This window comes from Diceros bicornis, chromosome 2 (assembly GCF_020826845.1).
Source record: "Diceros bicornis minor isolate mBicDic1 chromosome 2, mDicBic1.mat.cur, whole genome shotgun sequence".
Classification (NCBI taxonomy): Eukaryota; Metazoa; Chordata; class Mammalia; order Perissodactyla; family Rhinocerotidae; genus Diceros; species Diceros bicornis.
Window position 1 is genome coordinate 80,922,169 of NC_080741.1, and position 19,574 is coordinate 80,941,742.

A 19,574-nucleotide genomic window follows, 5' to 3' on the forward strand; every position below is an offset into this window, starting at 1 on the left:
GATTTGAAGGAAAGGACACCCATAAACAAATCCAGCCCTGGCAGCTCCAACAAAGCCAGAATTGAAGTAATTAAATAACATCACCGGCCTAGCTCACCAAAGAGATGAGCCGTATTGTTTTCTGCATTGCTTCACTAATGCCACGTGTGAACTTGTTAACTTTTCACTTAGGTTTTGCTCTACAGCATATCTTAAAAACAGTAGTAGATCACCCTTACACTTCAGTTTGAAAAATTCTGAGAACAGTTCTTGGTTTTCTTCTTTTTCCCCTGTAGCCCACTAACTTAACTCTGTCTTTGCCCACATTCCAAGTGGGTGTGAACATTCATGCCACTTGTGTTTCGGTGTTATTAAATAGCCTTCCTTTTTCTCTGAACCTATTTATATAGCTGTCATACAATAGAAATTTTAATCTAAGGTTATTTTTCCAAATCCATGAGAAGTGGTATGAATAAGCATTCCAAACCGTAGAGGCTGAAGCCAGGAGCCATTTTGCCTGGGACCTAGAAAAGACACACCTTGACAATGCAGACAGAAGTCAAAAAGCGGGGAGAATCCAGTGACAGACAGCAAGGGAGTCCCAGCCCTCTTTGAGAGTTAATCCAGTGAGGAAGGCTGACTGGGGCCCAGCTGCCAGTTGGCATGGTGAGGGCCCTGTGTGTGGCAGTGGGCCAAAAACATGCATATGGTGGGCACAACTCATTTAACAAGCCACCTCAGAAAACTTGGTCTGCTTTACCTTCATACAAATACAGTATTCTAGAACCCTCTGAAAACACACCATATGTACTTCCCCAGATCCACTTATAGATTAATTTGTGAAACATAGATACTGTGTAAGTTTCCTAGGGCTGCCATAACAAATTACAAACTGAGTGACTTGAAAAAGAGAAATTTGTTGTCTCGAAGTTCTGGAGGCTGGAAGTCAAAAATCAGGGTGTTGGCAGGGCCATGTTCCCTCTGAAAGCTATAGAGGAATCCTTCTTTGCCTCTTTGTAGCTTCTGGTGGTTTGTAGTCTTTAGTGTTCCTTGGCTTGTAGATGCATGAATCCAATTCTGTGTCTTCACATGGCATTCCCCTTGTGTCTCTTCACATCACCTTCCCTCTGTGTCCAAATTTCCCCTTTTTATAAGGACACCAGTCATATTGGATTAGGGCCCACCTAGTCACATTCTGAGGCTGGGGATTAGGACTTCAGCATCTTTTTAGCGGACACGTTTCAACCCATTATAGATACTAAGTTTAAAAATTACAAAACAGAATCTAAATTCTTTCTTCTTGTGATCTAGGTCAATTTGGAACGTGTTTCTCATTGATATTTAATTTTCTGGATGTTAAGGGGAAAAGAAAGAATAGTAAGTTCTAACAATCGCCCCTAAAAATGTCAGTTTGTGATTGGTTGGTTTCAATGATTGGCTCAATGGGTCTTGGGTCCCTGAATTTAGGCCCAAGTTAACTAGTTCAGATGGCTTCAGCTCCAGGTTGTAGATTTCACTCCAACCCCGGCTGGCTTCTCTAGATTTGTGTGCCATTGTTTCCAGAAGGGTTTGTCAAAGAGCGCAAGAGTATCTCCTTCCCATTCCAAAATGGCATCCACAGCCTATGGCAGGCAGTGGGTGGGATAGGAGAGCTACAGACCTAGATCCGGATCCTGCTACCACCTCTTATTGGCTGAGTGACCTTGGTCCTGTTACTGCTGAATGACCTTGATCGTGTCACTTAGCTTTCCTGAGCCTTTGTTCCCTCATCCATAAAATCAGAGGATGAAGCTCAAATGAGATGGTATGAGCAAAGTGCTTAGCACATAGCACGGCTTAATAAAAAATTAGTTCCTCAAGCAGCCCATCCTTTGTATAGTCCTAGAACACGCTGCTATAATTTTAATAATCGTTAACACCATACTTTACAGTTTACAAAGCATTTTTACTCATTATTGCATTTAATTTATGTTTATTGGCTTGCTAGACACTATTAAAAGTATAAAAATGCTTCTTTTAAATTATTCACAATTGGTGGCTGTAGCTATGAATCTTCCTATGTTAAATATTTTAATTATTTTTTAGCAAACAGCCACAGTTAGCAATCTCAAAGTGCTCATCCTCCAATGCAGTGGTTCTCAACTGGAGGGGATTTTGCCACCAGGGGACATTTGGCAATGTCTGGAGACATTTTTGGTTGTCACAGCTGAGGGTAGGGGTGCTACTGGCATTCTAGTATGTAGAGGCCAGAGGTGCTGCTCAACGACCTGCAAAGCACGGGACAGCCCCTCCAGCATAGAATTTTCCAGCACAAGATGTCAGTAATGCCGAGGTTGAGAAGCCCTGCTTTAAGGTCCCAAGATATTTTCATGAGTAAGTGCTCACCTTCAATCAATGCATCCAATCAGAAAGTGGATGCCGGGTAAATAGCATTTTGTTTTTTATTTCCATCCTGCAAAGAAAACTATTTAAATCAGAAGCAATATTTTCTAATGTTATGAAAGGAAAAAAAAAAAACCCTGCAGCTTAAGTCAATAAGGATTTGATGAATACATATCCCTGGGGTATTGTGTTGCTGACAAGTGACAGCCATGGACAAACCTGGCACTCAGGCCCGGCTTTAAACATTAAGTGGCTAAAGCTTTTGGGCTGGCCCCCACGTAGGATTCAGGGCGATTGCACAGTGAGCGAGCACACAGCACTATGAATTGCACTCGGTGCCCACCCAGTTGTAGAGCAGTCCCCAAGAGCACGCCTGCTCTCGCGTGGTGGAGGAATCCGAGGTCACCATGACTCCAAATAATGTGACCTTCAAACTGTCGAAAGACTGATAGCTGAAGTTGCTCAGATTTAATTTATATTTAAGTGCTGAATCCATTTTTTTTTTTCTAGAAAGAAAATAGATATTTGGTAGAATCAGAATGCCTAGTAATAATAATCCTAGGAATCAGGCCTCAGCCAAAAGTTGACATGCATCTTCTTATTTAATTCTCACAGCAGCTCTTTTGAGGGAAGTGCTGATTTTTCCATTTTACAGTTGTAGAGACTAAGGCTCTGAGATTAGGTGACAAGCCCCAGTTATGCAGCTGGTAAGTGGCAGAGCCAACATTAAATCTAGGATTGCTACCTCCAGATCCCCAACTTAATTCCTGGTTCAGATTTGCATCGATCAATACAATGAAAGAGTTTGGGCGGGTTTTTATTAATTAAAGACCACTGCCTTCGGTTGAGTTGTATGTAAAGTGTGTTGGACACCTGTTTTCAGTCTATCCCTGTGGTCACAATGCCTCTTATATGTAGTAAATCTTGGAAAACTTGGTTTGCCTTTTACAGCCCAGAAGATAGGATATGTGTTTGCCAAACATCAGGCATTCATACGCCATCTTCAGTTTCCCATAGACATGTACCTCTTCACCTTCCTTTCCAAGTAGTTTTAATTGACTCAAATTTAAAAAACCGTGTGACTATTTTTCAGGGTGAGGGGGAGAGAAGAGGCACTTAAAACAACACAAATTTATTATCTTAGAGTTCTGGAAGTCAGAAGTCTGAAATGTGTCCTACTGGGTTATAATCAAGGTGTCAGCAGGGCTGCGTTCCTTTCTGGAGGCTCTAAGGAGAATCCACTTCTAAAGGCCCACTGCATTCCTTGGCTTATGGCCCCTTCTTCCATCTTCAGAGCCAGCAACGTTGGTGTCTCTATTCCATAGTCCCATCTTCTTCTACCTCTGTCTTCCTTTTCTTCCTGTTGAAATAAAATACACAAAACATAAAATTTACCATTTACCCATTTTTTCTTGTACAGTTCTGTAGTGTTAAATATATTCACATTGTTTGTGCAACCAATCTCCAGAACTTTTTCATCCTGCGAAACTGAAAACTGTAGTCATTAGACGACTCTCCATTCCCTCCCTCCCCAGCCCTTGGCAATCACCATACTACTTTGTGCTTGTATGAATTTGACTACTCTAGGGACCTCGTATAAGTGGAATCATACAATATTTGTCTTTTTGTGACTAGCTTATTTCACTTAGTGTGAGTAACTATATTTTAAATGGAAATTTTCTCTAACTTCTGGAAATGGAAAATCAGTAATGTTTGTCATAAAAGAAGGAATAACCGTAAAAATGAAAAGAGCCTATTATTAGATACTTGCTGGGTTCTGCTGTCTGTGGTCCACTCAGATGTCCTTCTTTCCCTTTGAGATTAGTAGATATTAGTGAGGTGCAAGATATATCAGCACCAAACTGAGACTCTCCCGTTTTCATAATCTGGGGGATAGCAAGAGGGTTGAGAAAGCAACACTTTCTTGTTCTGTGCTTCAGCATTCATTCAAAGCCTGTCCCCGTACTCCTTAGAAACAGCTGAGGTGCTACTGAGAATTGCCACTGTAGAACATCCAGGCAGCAAAGAAGAAATGGGCAGGAACAGTGAATAACCAAACGGTCTCAGTGGAGAAACAAAGATTGTTCCTGGAGCATTTGGAGTGTCTGTGCCATCGAGTGCACTGAAACAAAAGAGTGGCTCTACCATCCTTCTTTCCTTCACCTGGGCAGCTTCTAGTTGCTCTTCAATTATGTGTCACCAGGTGGTAACAAAAGGCAGTTTAATTCTCCATGAAAATTAGGGCTTGACCTGACTCTCTTCCTTTACTGCGAGTACCTGGTGGTTAGAAGCTGCTCGTTAATCCCTTCGTGTAATCCCGTGAGATCACCAACCTTAAAATGAATCTCCAGTCCGTGCACTGTCTCTGCAGCTGGGATCAGAGGGAACATTAGATGGGGTCTGGCAATAGTCTCTGGATTATGGCTGTAGACAATAAACTGTGGATATCTTAGCAGAAAAGCCAAGATAAATTCCTAGGGACCCATTTTTGCCCCTCTTTAGAATCGACCCAATGCCTTACCAAGAAAGAATGAAATGATGCGTCACTTAACATGCTCGAGAGGAAAGGGGAAAAAAATCCTTGTTTTTCTTTTCCTAGAAAGTCTACATACATTTCTGCCTAGTTTTTTTATGTACTAAATATGCTTTCTTCCGTTCCTTTGTTAAAACAGAATCCAGAGACCTTATTGGGGGTGTATGGTTTTAAACAAGTGAAGTTTTTGAATTCACATCAAAGCAATTTGAAGGTCACTAAAAATTCATTCTAGAGTTTCCGTGTGTTTAGGGAGAAGATAGAGATAAGCCCAGAACCATTTCTAGGTCCTGTGCATCTTTTAGGACTCCCCCTTTCACTCACACTGTGGAGCAGCCCCACCCCCAACTTAATGGACTCACTCAGGATTCTCTCCTGGGTCTGAATCCTCACCTTGAATGCCCTAGGCATGATCAGATGTCATTAATAAAGCCTGGTGTTCTAGGTGAGGTTTTGTTGTCATTTCATTACCAACTCTCCAAGACGCATCCACCCTGAGTGTCTTACCTTTTGTTGTTACTAATTGGCTTTTTCTTATGATCACAGATTTACAGGCCCCTTACAAGAACTCCAGGGGCCCTTACCTCCTTTTATCACACTCTCCTGTAGTCCTATTCAGCGATAACTGTTTGCTTGGGGAGAGAAGGAACTTTTGTTGGTCATTTCAGATAGGATACCATATGTCAAATTTGTAAAATCTTGTTAACATTGTGTTTTCTTCACTAGAGAATTACCCTCTAGTAGGGGAAAATGGAACTGCCAATTACAGCAGACTCCTGCTGTGAATAAACTGGTGTTATATTCCCAGACATCGGGCTGTGCAAGGAGAGAGCCCCCAATTGCCTTTTCCTTTCTTGCCTGATAGACAACGCTTTAGAATAAAGCATAATCAGCTCGACTGACAATCAGGAAAATACAGTCTTCAGTATCTGTTTTTATTTTAAGTTCTTCTTGTTTTGGAGACATATTCCAAAGCTATTCTACAATTTATTCCTTGATGTAACATTCAATCAATTGGAGGGCCAGAATTTGCTTAAAATGTTCAGTGTGTGTTTCAAAAGAAAGATAAAGGAATCTACCTAGTGACCAAAGAAACTTATGGGATATCAGCCTGTAACTATTAAAAAAGAAACCATAAATCCCTGTGGCAGTAGAACTAGTAAATTTTTTTAAGCTGACTCCTTGGAGGAGAATTTGGATCCTACACTAAGTTCTTAATTTTATTGGCAGAGAGATATTAAAAAAGAAAATCATTTCTCTGGCACTAAACACAAATAACGTACAATAATAACCGTGACTTCCCAGTAGCCGTTTTCTGATTCTCAGACCAGTTCGCTTCATCATTGTATGGTGGTCTCGTCTTGCTCATCAATTTTGGTCCCTTCGGAGGTTTTCCTTAAAAAAATTAGCAAGGGATATTTTGTTTTGTTTCATTTTGGGTTTTATTTTCCAAATTCCTTACTCTAATTCTGCAGCCTGGAAACAGGTGACTCAGTGGATGTTCAGACCACATTCTCTACCACCGAGCCTAAGGAAGGTGATTTGTTGTAGAAAGAGGATGATTGATCTGAGATGAAGGAGGGGAAATCTATAGAAAAAGAAGAGAGGAGAGGATGAGATACAAAATGCAAAAACCTAAAAAGCACAAAAGAGGGTACGCTTCATCATTCATGAAATATTTAGTGAGTGCCTAGCACATATCCGGGCACCTGGGTGGGCTCTGAGGGTAAAGCAGTGGATACTACACCATTGCTGCCTGTGAGCGCTTCTGTTCTAGCCTGGGAGGGAGAGCATGCATACTCTATTCCAATGTAATTAAGACTCATTACATTACTGTTAATCAGCCTAGAGGTACTTAACAATGAAACTGGGATCAAGGGTATCCAAAAACCTAACGGAGCAGAATCTGGGTTCCAAATAAAAAAAGAGATGCCCTTTTCTAAGTTATAAATCCTCTTATAGTAAATATTTATAGGGAGTTTCCAAATAATGAGGAATATCTGTAATAGGTAGCATCCAGCGAATGATAAACTGGCTCCTTGTGCTGCTGGTGTCTTGGGTTGTCTTAGGGGCAAAATCCTGTTGACACCGAGAAACCAGGCAGCTTCCAAATACTGTGTCATGAATCAGCCTCTTCTGTCTGAGGGTCTCAGCTGTCTGCTTCTTGATTTTGCTAGATCTTTCCTCCCCGAGTCTGACAGAGTAAGGGTGGGCCCTGCTTGAGGTCACGATGCGGTGAGCCCCAGGAGAGCAGGAGTTCTGCCACTGCTCGCTCAAGAAGGCAACCACTTCTTTCTGAAGCTTATCTTCTCTCCTCGTGTGTATGCAGACCTTCCTTGCAAGGCTAAAACTTTATCCTCGCATGGCTCTTTGCCTTTTCTTTTCCATCAGCGGTAGCCCCAACAGTGAGTAGTCGCAGAACAAGCAGAGCCACTAAGGGCGATGGTATATTTTGGTAGTCACGAGCACAGCTTGGAAGCAAGACAGACACGGGTGTGAATCCTGATTTGGGGCATAATACTTAGTCCCTCTGAACTTCTCGTTCTCATGTGTAAAAGTGTGACCACTAATGCGTATGGCAAAAGGGTGTTGAAAAAAATTAAACATGACAATGTGTGCAAAGTGCTTAGCGTGGTACCTGGTATCTGGTGGTGGCCGCCTAAGAAATGGCTGCGGCCGCTGCTGTTGTTAATGGAGAGAATGGGGCGAGGCCCTCTGACGGGACGTGCAGAGCGATCAGGAGGCCCAGTCTGGAGGCTTGGTTTTCTCCTGACATGCCATTATACCCAAACTAAAATGCTTGTAGACTTCTTGCTACATTATACCATAGGAAGACAAATTCTAGACCTTAAATGGCATCAAGTTACTTTTTCAAGGTTTGCAAGCTATATAACACTTTAGTGATGAAATTATGATTTTACACCTCTAGAGCAAAATTACTATTCAGATTGTTCTGAGTTGATTACCCTTGCCTTTCAACCAGAGACCTTCACAATCAAAACCGTGAGCATGAAGAACAGCATTGTTGCAAATGCATAATCTGTTTGACACCTTGCTTTTTACATAATTGAAAGAACACATATCCCAATTTACGCTCAAGGAAAAATGATATATGGTATCGATGTGAAACGTGAAAGATGAACTCTAATTTTTTTCCTCGTTAATGAATATTGAGCAAATAAATAGAGCATTTCAGGATCCTGGAATATATGGGATTCTGTGTATTTATTTTCTTCATTACTCTAGCCACAGTGTCACCCAAGAGTATCTCAGAGATGACAACCAGGCAATTAAAGACAACTCTGTCCAGGCCCTGGCCCTGCCAGAGTGAGTCATGGCCCTTTCTCTGGCCGCGCCACGGCTGAACCTCTGTCCTTGGGGAACCTCGGGCTCTGGATGACTTGGCAGTTGCTGTGACATGTACTTTTTCAGGCATGTGTGACATGTCTGTGATATGATGCATCCACTGGCCACAGAACCATCCAAATGACTTAATATTGTCTCCAGATCTCTCTGTGAAAGAGCAAATCAATAATCTACGAGAAAAGTTTTGGGTTTCACGTTCAGATTATCATGAGAACTATATGGTTGAGGGGTGCAGGTGGGGGGATGGAGTCTAAACAGATGAATGAAGCAGACTACCTGTTTTTAACATAAACATGAAAATCAACACCTCATATATTTATGAAAAGGGTTCCACTAACACAGGTCTTTCTGGTGTTTATTCAGTTAATTGGGGAGAAGTGTCCAAAGGATTTCTTTTAAGATTTCTGGGGTCTCCAAATTCATACTACCGCTCCTCAGTTTATACAGCTTCCTGAATTATGTGCCAAATTGGCTAAGAATGACTGTTAAATGCTAAAAATAAAAACATACACACATAGCATAGGCCTGATAAATGGTTAGCTCTTTTCAAGCCTGACCATTTTCACTGAAATAAATTATAGGGTTTAGATTTTCAACCATTTCCTAACATGATTGGACAAGACCCAGTGCTGGTCTCTGTTGATTGATTCATTCTGAGACCAGTGACACAAATTATAATGAGTAATAGTAAATATAACACGAATCCCTATATGCATGCCTAGTCCACAGACAAGCTGTGTTAAATTCATCTCCTGGATGAAAAGAAGCATTGTTAATTTGTTTCTTTGTTCTTATAAATTAAGAAAGCTTACTAAGAGTACACTTATATCACATTCAATGGTAAAACTCTTTGTTTAGAAAATGTGACATCATAAATAAAGAAAATGATTGGGTTACACCTGCCAGATATATAATATGCTCCCTGAGGAGCATTAAAAAATTTCTTAATTCATAAGAAACCTATAGTTTCCAGTGGATTGTCAAGATGAATCTGGATTCGAGGCCTCAGACCATTGGTCCTGTTTATTTTGGTCTTAATGACTCCGACAGATGAGAGGCTAGTTGCCTTGCTGATTGGGTTAGTAATGACGTTCAGACATCGAGATGGAAAAGAAAGCTCATTCCTGTGGAGGACACAACTCATAACTCGGGCCCTGAGGATCCTGGGAGGATGTTAGCGTAGATCGTTGTTTTCCCAGTCTTCATTCTCTCACCTATTTTTTCAGCGACAGGATTCTTTTGCTCATTTTCTTTTGCTGTTAATTCTCAAAACTGACAAACTTTTAGTTGCCTGAAACAATAGCAACAAGAAAACACCAACAATGTATGTATGAGAATTCTAACAATAGTGCAGTCTACTGTCTCCCATACATACACGTTGTCATCTGCCTTTCTTTACTTGAAATGGGAAGTGCACTGAGCTCTCGTGGAGAGGGCAAGGATGGACTTCCACAGACAGACATCTGGATGTGGTTCCTCACCACCACATAGTAGTGGGGTGACCCTGGGCAATTCGTTTAACTGTTCCCCATCTATGAACTAGGAATAAAAGAAAGTGCTTAACTCGTAAAGTTACTTAGAGGACTAAGTGAGATTATGTAGCTAAGGCTTCTAGCACTGTGCTAGTATATGATAGATGTTCAGTAAATCCTAGTTTGCCATTAAAGCCTCAAATAAGCACAAACGTTGAAAGAAAATTACTTTAAATGGAAAAAAGATTTAAAAATATCTGCACTGAGGCATGGGACCCATTCACAGGGAGTTACCTGAGCCTGTAAGATAAACTCATTTGGATTTTTTCAGAGCAGTGAAAGAAACCACCACTCAGAGGTGGCCAGTCTCTGAAAGAGAGGTGTTGACATCAGATTTGGGAGTGGTCAATTAACAGCCATTATGGGCACCTACTGGGCACCAGCCGTGAGCCCACCCGCTAGACAACCCTGGTGCCTCCTGTTATCTGATCATGTCAGTAAAGAAAGCAAAGCCACCCCAAAGTAAACTGCAGCCAATGGATGAGAGCCCTATTTGGAGGGTCCACTGTGTTCAGGGTCCTTCAAGGGAGAAAAAGGATAAAAAGCAAGGGCAGAGCACGTTTTTCCCCATAGATAACCCAACTCCAGGGCTCTGCACCAGAGTGCGTCTCAAGTTTCCATGGCGGAACTGCTTCTGGCTCTCCTATTCCACATCCCTGGGATGGCAGGCACTGGGTTAGCAGGATGACCGGAAACACTGCCATAGGGTAGGGGCCCGGTGTGGAAGAAGAGCTCCGCAGGAGCCCAGAGGGGACATGGCAACAGCAGGCGCTCAGCAATATGGCTGTCCCCAACGTCCCCTGAATTTGTTGTAGTTAGAGCCAGACAAAAATGTACTGGGGCCTTTCTTCACCCAACACATACCATTTCTTCACCAACAACACCATTCCTCTCTTCTTGAGCCTTGATAATTCTCTAAATTGGAACTAAGGCTGAAATTTCTCCCCCATCCCACCCCCCAACAAGAGACATTTTCAAAATAAACATTTTGTTTTAGTGTACTATCAGGATGCATATAATTTAAATGTTAGTATATAAGTACCATGATTTCATTTTTAATTTTCCCACTTCAAGTGGGTGGAGACCATCCTCTCAAAATTCACAGAAGAAATTCTTAGCACAGAAATCAAGTCTTTTATTATCTTATTCATCTCTGTGGCTAAGTTTTGCATCTTGCTGGTGGTGGTGGTATGGTGGTTATAGCTGTCTTTAAAGCAATTGGCCTAACCTGTCAAAGCATGGATAAATGGATGCCCTTTCTCTTAACTTCCATTTATACATCAAGGTGTTATTTTGGTTGGAGGCCTATGTCTCTTTACTATCTATCAGTAATTTGTTCTTCCAGCAAAAAAGATCAGTGTCATCTGGTTCAAATTCGAAAATATGACCATTTATTTAAAATGCCAGCAGTACTTATGGCAGATAGTTTTTTAAAAATATGATTCTCTCTCTCTCTTTTTGTTTTTTTTTTACCAATAGACATTATTTTGTTTTACTTGTGTCACATCTTTACTCAACCATAAATGTAAACCTTGATTGCATCTTAGAAGAATAAGTTTGGTCTGTTCACTCAGGACTTTGTTAGGGTGAGCAAAGCTGAAATGAAAGCCGCTCTGATATCAGGGTGAATAAGTAAACATTTGCCAACTCGAGGCAAGTCTCACCATCTGACCTTAATTACTCTGCCAGTAGGGAGGGTGTCACCATGACACCAAGGGGAAGGGGCGCGCGGGCACACACACACACACACATTCTTTCTCTTAGATATCCAAGAAGCTAACATTTATACTAGACTTATGGACAGTGTATTGGAGTTTTACCCTAACACTGTTCCAAGAGAGCAAAGACCATCTCCTGGCTACTGGTAATTTAGTTTTAAATGTATTTCTCCCTACCACTGTTACTGCTGTTTTTTAAGAATCTCAGAAGAAATGGTGATTATTTATGCAGGGTTTGTGCTCCCTCTGCTGGTTCTGTAATTAACTAATAAGTCTAATTCCCATAACTATGCTGATGTCATCGATTATTTTTGTGCATGGATGTGGAATTACCCAAATCAGCATGTTCTGTTCAGATATCATCAGGAAAAATTAGCATGGGGTCAGAGGAGGACAGTTGGCCTAGTGAAGAAAGTGAAGAAAATGTACGTTTTGACTTAGCTGAATGTGTGTTTGAAAAACCTAAATGCAGTTTTATGCTTTTATTTCCTCAATGCTAGATAAAAATGATCCATCATTGTTTAAACTGGCATATTACATCCCACCCTCTCAGAGCATTTTGGAAACGAATACGGCTTTTTCATCCTTAGAACAAGATTTATTATAATATCTGTTTTGCAAGTGAGAAAAATAGAAGCTCAGAGATCATATATGACTTGCTACTGAGAGCCTCTACAGGCTAAGAAAGTAGATTCTATACGTGGCACATACTGGCCAATGTCTGGACTTTCTGGATCTGGAATGTCTTTCTTTACAAGTGTGGGGATAGTGCTGTAGCCATTTCTTAATGTCAACACAGCATCACGTAATCGTTAAGAGATCAAGCTCTATGGTTGGATCAACTGAGGTTGAGTTCTGGTTCCAGCACTTAGTGTGTGATTCTGAGTAGGTTACCTAGCCTTGTCAACCTCACTTTTCGTGTCTACAAACTGGAAAGAATATTCTAGGCAAGAGTTTTTACCTCATGGGGTTATTGTAAGGATTAAATTAAATAATGCAGAGTAATGCTTCAAGCATATCAGTGATGATAGTCTTTGGTCGTTACTCCTGGTGATTCTTTCTTCACGAAAACAGCTTCTTTTCCCAGTTATAAAAACTTAAACTTATTGTGAGAACTGGGAGGGGAACTCCCAAATGATAAGAGTTCAATTCACCAGGAAGATATGTACACTACTAACAAACAGCTTGAAACAGGAGGTGCAAAATTGGATGGAACTCGAGGAGACATCAGCCAGTGCACTGAGAGAGTGTAGAAATTCAAGACATATTTCCTAGGAATGATAAGTCAATCAGACCAAAACATCAATGCAAAAAACATATAACATTTTAATAATAATAATAATGAAGAGACTTAAAATTGATTGATATCCCAGTACACAGAGATGAGATTTGAGTAAACATCCTCTGGATGTTATGTATTCATTTATTTATTCATGCATTTTTTTTTCCGCCTATTTAGTTATGTGTAAAATAATGCCACACTGTTCATGCTTATTCTAGAATCTCCTATTTCTCAATCAGCACCATGTTGTAGTCATCTTCATCATGGTCATGGTCAATATTATTCTTGGCCTGCTTGGTCCTTAGCATTTATAGATACTGCTCCACCCGTAATGACTGTGTTCTTAGATAATGCAGATTAATTCCAGTAACAAGGTAGGCAAAGCAAACAGAAGTAGACCTGGAGTCAAGATACATGGTGTCCTTCTCGAAGCTAGATATCAGTAACTCTTGGGCTATTCTGTTCAATTACCTCTTTCCAGGGAGAGTTTGTTTAGAGACACACAGATGTTGCAATGTATCACCCTGCTGAGGTGAGGGTAAGGGGATCATTGCTAATGGCCTTTAGCGGGGTGGGGGCGAGAGGCAGCTAGAGACTAAGAGATTCACTGCGTCTTCCTGCTCTGAGTTTCTCTGGGCTCTCTCCTTCTCTGGCTCTTGTAGATTTGACTGAGAACACTTGCATTTGTATACCTAGTGGTAATTTCAGCCATGTGTCTGAAACTCTTCTGAAACATACCTGCCTGTGGTGTGAAGCCCAGGCTTACCGTCCTGCCCAAGGGGCACTGTCATCTGTATTTGTAAAAATGGGGAACCTTGTGCTAGAATAGCTTGCCGTGATCTGGTTATTTAACTATAATTTGTACCTGTACTTTTCAGAGGCCTTGGTTACCGTCTGCCATGAAAATATTTGGAATTTATTCTTTAAACAGTGTAGGCCACTTTGGTTGTTGATTTAAACCATGCTCGAGGTTTTATAATGGTTATTTATCTTGGCCAACACTGACCCTCTGTGAATGACCTGTTGATGTTGGACAAGGATTAGAGGCACTAAATACAGTGCAGGAAATGGAAAGAGATCAAAAAGAATGAATATGTTAGCTTAGTAACAATGCTTGGTGGGTTAACATGGAGATCTATTGTCTGTGCGTGTGAGGTTTTCAAGATTTGCGTTATTTGGCCCACTTGTGGGAATTAGGCATTCTCTTCAGAGAAATGTAAGAGAGTTTTTCAAACTATATTTTTCATTATAATATCAACATTGTTGAATTTATAAAATCATTATAGATTATATAAAATTATATGTAGATTTATATATATATATAGTAAAGCATGAAGAAAACGACTTACATACGTTGAAATTATCGTGCTTTTAAAAAAAGCCTAACAGCTGTTGTGAAGTGTTTCTGTGAAGTAAGTCGGTTTCTGTGGACTGTTCAAGAATTAACAGTGACATGGTTCATAGGCCTGCCTGCTGGAGAAGGGTGTAGCATACTTTCTCCCAACTGTTTTCTCTCATCGTACTCCTTTTCTTTCATTTATTCCGTCTCAGAGTGTCTGTTCGTAGCCCATTCCAATGGCATTTCTTGCTGTACAAATGTCAGATATGAGACAGGAGAACATGCATGTTTGACAGCTGCTCAATGAATTATGCAGAAGAACACGTTAAGGACGACTGCAGTGGACTTCCAAAAAAACAGATATGTGGCCAGTTAAAAAGAATTTCCTTTGGAAAGCTTGCTTTGTCGCCACCAGTTGTTACCTCATGAATAACTTATAAAATTATTCAACCGTATCCTTTTAGTAAAATGTTAGCCTGGTTTGTGAGCATTGGGGTAAATCAAAACTTGAAACCAAGTAAAATATGGTGCCCCACAAAGAGAGCTGAAAGGAAATGCCTATGCTTTGGAATTCCAAGTATTAAATCAATGCATGAATGGTAACACCAGTTGGGATGGTGGTGGGATGCTCCTAGAAGCCTGTCCCAGCCAGGGCTGACTTGACCTTAGATTTTGTTCCCTATGAGCATAGAGTTCCCAGCACCTGGCTCTGCCCTCAGTGAAATTAGAGAGAAGCACATTTAAATAAAATTACCCAAAGTGTATTGGGTAATTTTAGTTTTGGAGAACTGTGTGGCAGATATTTTGTGGTTTCTTGGGAGAAAATAACAAATGATTGTCATCATGTTGGTGGCAGAGAAAAGAAATGTATTTGTTGCTCAAGTTTAAATCCACCCGTCCCACCCCACCTCTACTGAGGACCCCGCTGCTAACCTACCATATTGACTATGTCTTTGTTTTAGCTGTGTGCCCCACCCCCACCCCAAGAGTGTGTATTTGTGGGATAATGGGTAGAGATTAAGGATTCATTCTGTAGCCATGAGGCCATTTGTCCTCTTCACAAGGGAATCAGGCTTACCACCGCGGCCTCAGCTGCATCCGTGTCCTAACCAGCCAAGCTAACTGGCCCATAAAGACATGGCAGCTTATTTCCAGTTGTGTTTGGCTCTCACAATTTTCTCTCTGTGTTCACTGTTCATGCTAGCAATGGATTCCTATTACTTATGAGAACTGACTTCCCAGTATACAACATGAGCAGAGTTATCTTTACATCTGTGTTTATAGGGCTGTGTGTGTGATGAGAAGCTAGAGTGTCTGTGGGATTCAGCTGATGACCTAATGTAATGTGGAGTGGATTACGGTGTGAGGGAGAGCTACCTGGTGTCAGCAAGCTGGGAGTTGTTTTAAGAAAAGGGAAGCACTGCTTTCACACAAGTGGGCAGATGTGCTGGAGAAGGAAAGATATTTACCTAATCAAGTCAAGTCGCATTTAGACACGTGGTCAGCAGCTCAGCCCCTCTTTGAAACCAATCTTGCTTTGATATTTTTCTCCCATTTATTTACTCTTTTTAGTGACCCTGTTTGGCGCATCTTTGCACCATGACCAAAGTGACAGACTTTGGTCTCTGTTGGATTAATCAGTGTGTTCTTTGATCCATGGCCTATGTTCCCTGTAGACATTTAAAGTCAACATATTCAGCATTTGTGGTCTGGTGGTTCAGAGTTGTTACCCAGGCTGATAGACTGGTTTGGGTATTTGCATCCAAAGACTCTCTTCCTCTTGGTCCCTCTCGCTCTCCCTCTCCCTCTCCCCCTCTCCCTCTCTCCCTCCTCCTCTCTCGCACACACACACATATCCACTCCTAACAACACAAATATTGACTGTACCAATCATTCATTAGCAGTAAAAATTTGAGAGCAATTATTTTTTACTGCGCTTGCCCTGAATGACACCAGTAATTACTTTATTGCCTGTGGTTTGAGCCAGTTTCGGTGTCCCTGGAGTCTGCTCCCCACCCCAAGAAGTATTTGCAGCTCTGAGGAACACAGCGCAGGCCATCATCTGGCAAGCAGTGCGTTGACATGTGCATTGGCTCCTGAAGTGAGACGTCAAGTCTCTCCCTGCCGTGGTCGTGGGTTCCTCCCAACGTGGAGTTCACAGGTCGGGCTTGACGGTAGGTCTCCCCGACGGCCTAACTCCAAGTAGAGGTGGGCGGGTGTGAAGTTGGAGTGTGTCAGGTTTTTTTTAAGAGCATGAGAAATGTTCCAAGTCATCCTAGAAATAATTATCAGGGGGAAGAACGATTTTGACCGTGAATCATGATGGTCTCATCCAGAGGGGCTAAGAGAACTAAGGCTCCTAATGGGTGGCATCAGCCAGTCTTTCCTCTTTAGTCCTTTAGTTCTGATCTTTGACAGGTGGGCATGCCCCAGCCAGAATAATCTTGGTGCTGTTGGATGGCTTTTTATCCTTCTCCTAGTCTAGGTAACAGAAGTACATAAATGCCTTCTGGAATTTAAACTTGTACCCTGAACCAACATGAGTTTCTCCTCAATCTGCAAAATCCTACAAGTCCTTTGGAATGTATATACTTATTTATTATGAGTAGGCTATTCCTTTATTAAAAATGTATTGATTAGTATGTGTGGTATGTCCTCTCCCCAGCTTCAAAAAAAAGGAAATTAACTGTGATTTATTAATATATCTGATTACATGGTAGGCCTCAGTATCTGTTGGTTGAATTGGTCAGCTTGAGTCTAGCTGTTCCACACCATTTGTATTCAGTGTGCATGTGAATTATGATCCCAATCTGTGCATTCATTAGCAGTGTCACCCATTTTTAATATGAGTTGAAATAGCTTAGTGGTAAGTTTAGCAAGGGCTTGAGAATGTTTAATAAGCTCTATAGGATAAAGAAGAATTGGTATGGAGAAGGTTTTCGGGATATGTGGCATCTCACTCCAGGATAGAGTAATGTAGGTGGACTTACACCATGAGAAGTAAGGCTCAAATGATAACTTGGGAAATATTTTCTAAAAGCCAATGTTGTTAGAACTCATAGTGGAACTGGATTGAATTATTTTCTTCCTTTGAAGGTCTTTAATTAATAAAATGTGAACTGAGAATGAAGGAAAGTGCCTGGTCGGTCTCGTGCCTCTGAAGGGCCCATCCTCGTGTCACTGTCTTCCAGAGAAGCAACCCACAGGGTGACCTGCGAGACTGTTGACGGCTGGGAGAGAGAACAGGCACTTCTGACACCCTGGACCAAAACATGTTGTAGTCAAGGGAAGGCAGTATAGGGGAGGGAACATATTCTTTTGCAGCCTGTGCCATAAGAGTAAAAGTCCAGGTTGCCACTTACTATAGTTGAGCTAAATGATCGATTCTAGCTTGCTTCGATTAAATTACATATTCACTTATTTTTGTTTGGAATTAAATCTTGATTATGTTACGGAATGCTCTATAGTTTTACACTTCGCTTCTTTAACAGTGAGGCACGGGGTGCGATTAACAATGAGGCTGCCAGTAGAAAGAAGCAAAATAATTATTTTTTCAATATACAAGTCCTCATCATGATTCAGAAATCAATATGCATCCGTGGAGGATTTGCTCTCGCTGTGGATTATGGACTTCGGGGTGGCCTGCTCTCATTTCCCTATGAATGTAAAACCTGGAGACTTTGGCTGGCCAGGCAGGTTTTTATTTCTCTCTGTCTTTTTTAAAGACTGATGTTTAACTACAACCACTGGGACCTCAATCAGAGCATCCAGTGCCCAGATATGAATATTAATCAGACACCAGGCCATGGAGTTCCTCTCCGAGTTTGACAGTTTAAAGGATCAGTTAGTTAATTAGAAGATGACATGGCATGCGAGTCCCAAGGCTCTGTCCTGCCTTCTGTCTCCTCTTTTCATTTTCCTTTCTGACAAGTTGGATTACATCATTACTTGTAGTTTCACCTGTTAGCCCCACTATGAAATGAGAATATTTTAAGCTTTAATTATCCGTGATTTCTTCCCCGTGTCTTTCAACCACCGGGCTTCAAATGAAACTCAAAGAAACGTACAAGAATTGGAGGTTCAAAGGCCCATGAAAATCATCCTTATGACCCCAGCCACACCACACAGCACATTGCAGCGAGAAAGCGAAGGTTCTTAATAGCACTGGAAGCTGGTAGTGGCAGTCATGGTGATTAGTTTTAAATATGAAGGTGATTGTTCTGATTTTGGTTCTGCAGGTGTGGATGTATCCTACCAGGTGTTTCCAGGGCTCCTCTGGCTTGACGTGTTAGATATCGTGAATGCCTACAGGGGGTGGCTGTGAATTATTTTGGCCTGTGTATCTTGCCCACCACTGGTAACTAGAATTCAGTGGGGAAACGTGAACTTGTTTCCTTCTGGAGAAGAGACCAGGCAGGAGTGGAAGGCCACAGGGAGAGCTTCCTCAAACAAAGTAGGTAACTGTTTACTACACGATGACATTTGCAAAATGCAGCTTTTTCCTTCTGAATCCAGAAGCATATTTGCCACCCAAGCCACAGAGGTCACTCCTAGGAAGAGACAAGAGCAGGCGTGTAATGATCATTAGAAGTTACTTTGGTTCATCTCCATCATCACATCCATTCTTCCTCACAATCAGGATACTCATCGTACGATTCATGGACCACCTGCATGAAAAACAAGGGTGCCCAGGCCTACTGAATGGTTGCCTCTTCGGGTGGAGCTTAGGAACCTGCATTTAACAGATGCCAACACCTCACCCCCCAGGAGGGGAGATTCTGATGCACCCCAAAGTCTGAGTAATTCTGTTCTAAATGTTTTGGGTTTTTTTCCTTACCACGATATTGCCCTTTCATGTAAAAGCTTCCTTTTACATAAAGTTTGCATGTGGTCCATGAAGGTGCTTAATTCCCAGGAGGGAAAACAAGATTTAGATCAATGCTCAACTCTTCAAGTGAAGTTTTTTCTGACGTGCTAAGTAAAATGAACTCTTCACTCCTTTCTCCCTACACTACCTCTGCATACGTCTGTCATAGCACATCTAAAGTTGATTGCGCCATTGTGGGCCTTACAGGTGCTGAGCTACTCCAGAGAAGGAACCAGGGCTTAGCATCGTATCTGGCAGACATTAATAATGAAAATTTAAGTAAAAAGAAAAAAACAAAATCTGCTGAGCGTTTCCATGAATGCTGTTGAGCCAGTCACTCGACTGAGTAATTCAAAAAAGCTTTCCCATTAGTCTTCACAACAATCCTATGTGGTTAGATGAGGAAATGGAGACCTAGGAAGAAACTTGGCAAGTCCCAATGTCATGTGCTAAAGAGGCTGAGCTGGGATTTGAAATTAGACAGTCTGAGCCCAGATCCCTGACTCATCACTCCATTCTGTTGACTCTCTCATGGTAGGTGCTTATTTGTGGGTGATGAAAGGGAAGGATAATTTT

The 19,574-nt window shown here is 41.4% G+C and overlaps 1 protein-coding gene and 1 long non-coding RNA gene across 2 annotated transcripts in view; one reads left to right on the forward strand and one right to left on the reverse strand.

Annotated features, from left to right (window-relative positions):
* PDZRN3 (PDZ domain containing ring finger 3) overlaps positions 1–19,574 on the forward strand; it is a 230,744-nt gene that overhangs the window by 146,198 nt on the left and 64,972 nt on the right. The gene's annotated exons all lie outside the window — the stretch shown is intronic.
* LOC131419046 (uncharacterized) overlaps positions 3,690–19,574 on the reverse strand; it is a 319,591-nt gene continuing 303,706 nt past the window's right edge. The window contains exon 4 of the long non-coding RNA XR_009223130.1: positions 3,690–3,721. This is a non-coding gene — a long non-coding RNA (uncharacterized LOC131419046). The remainder of the gene's footprint in view (positions 3,722–19,574) is intronic.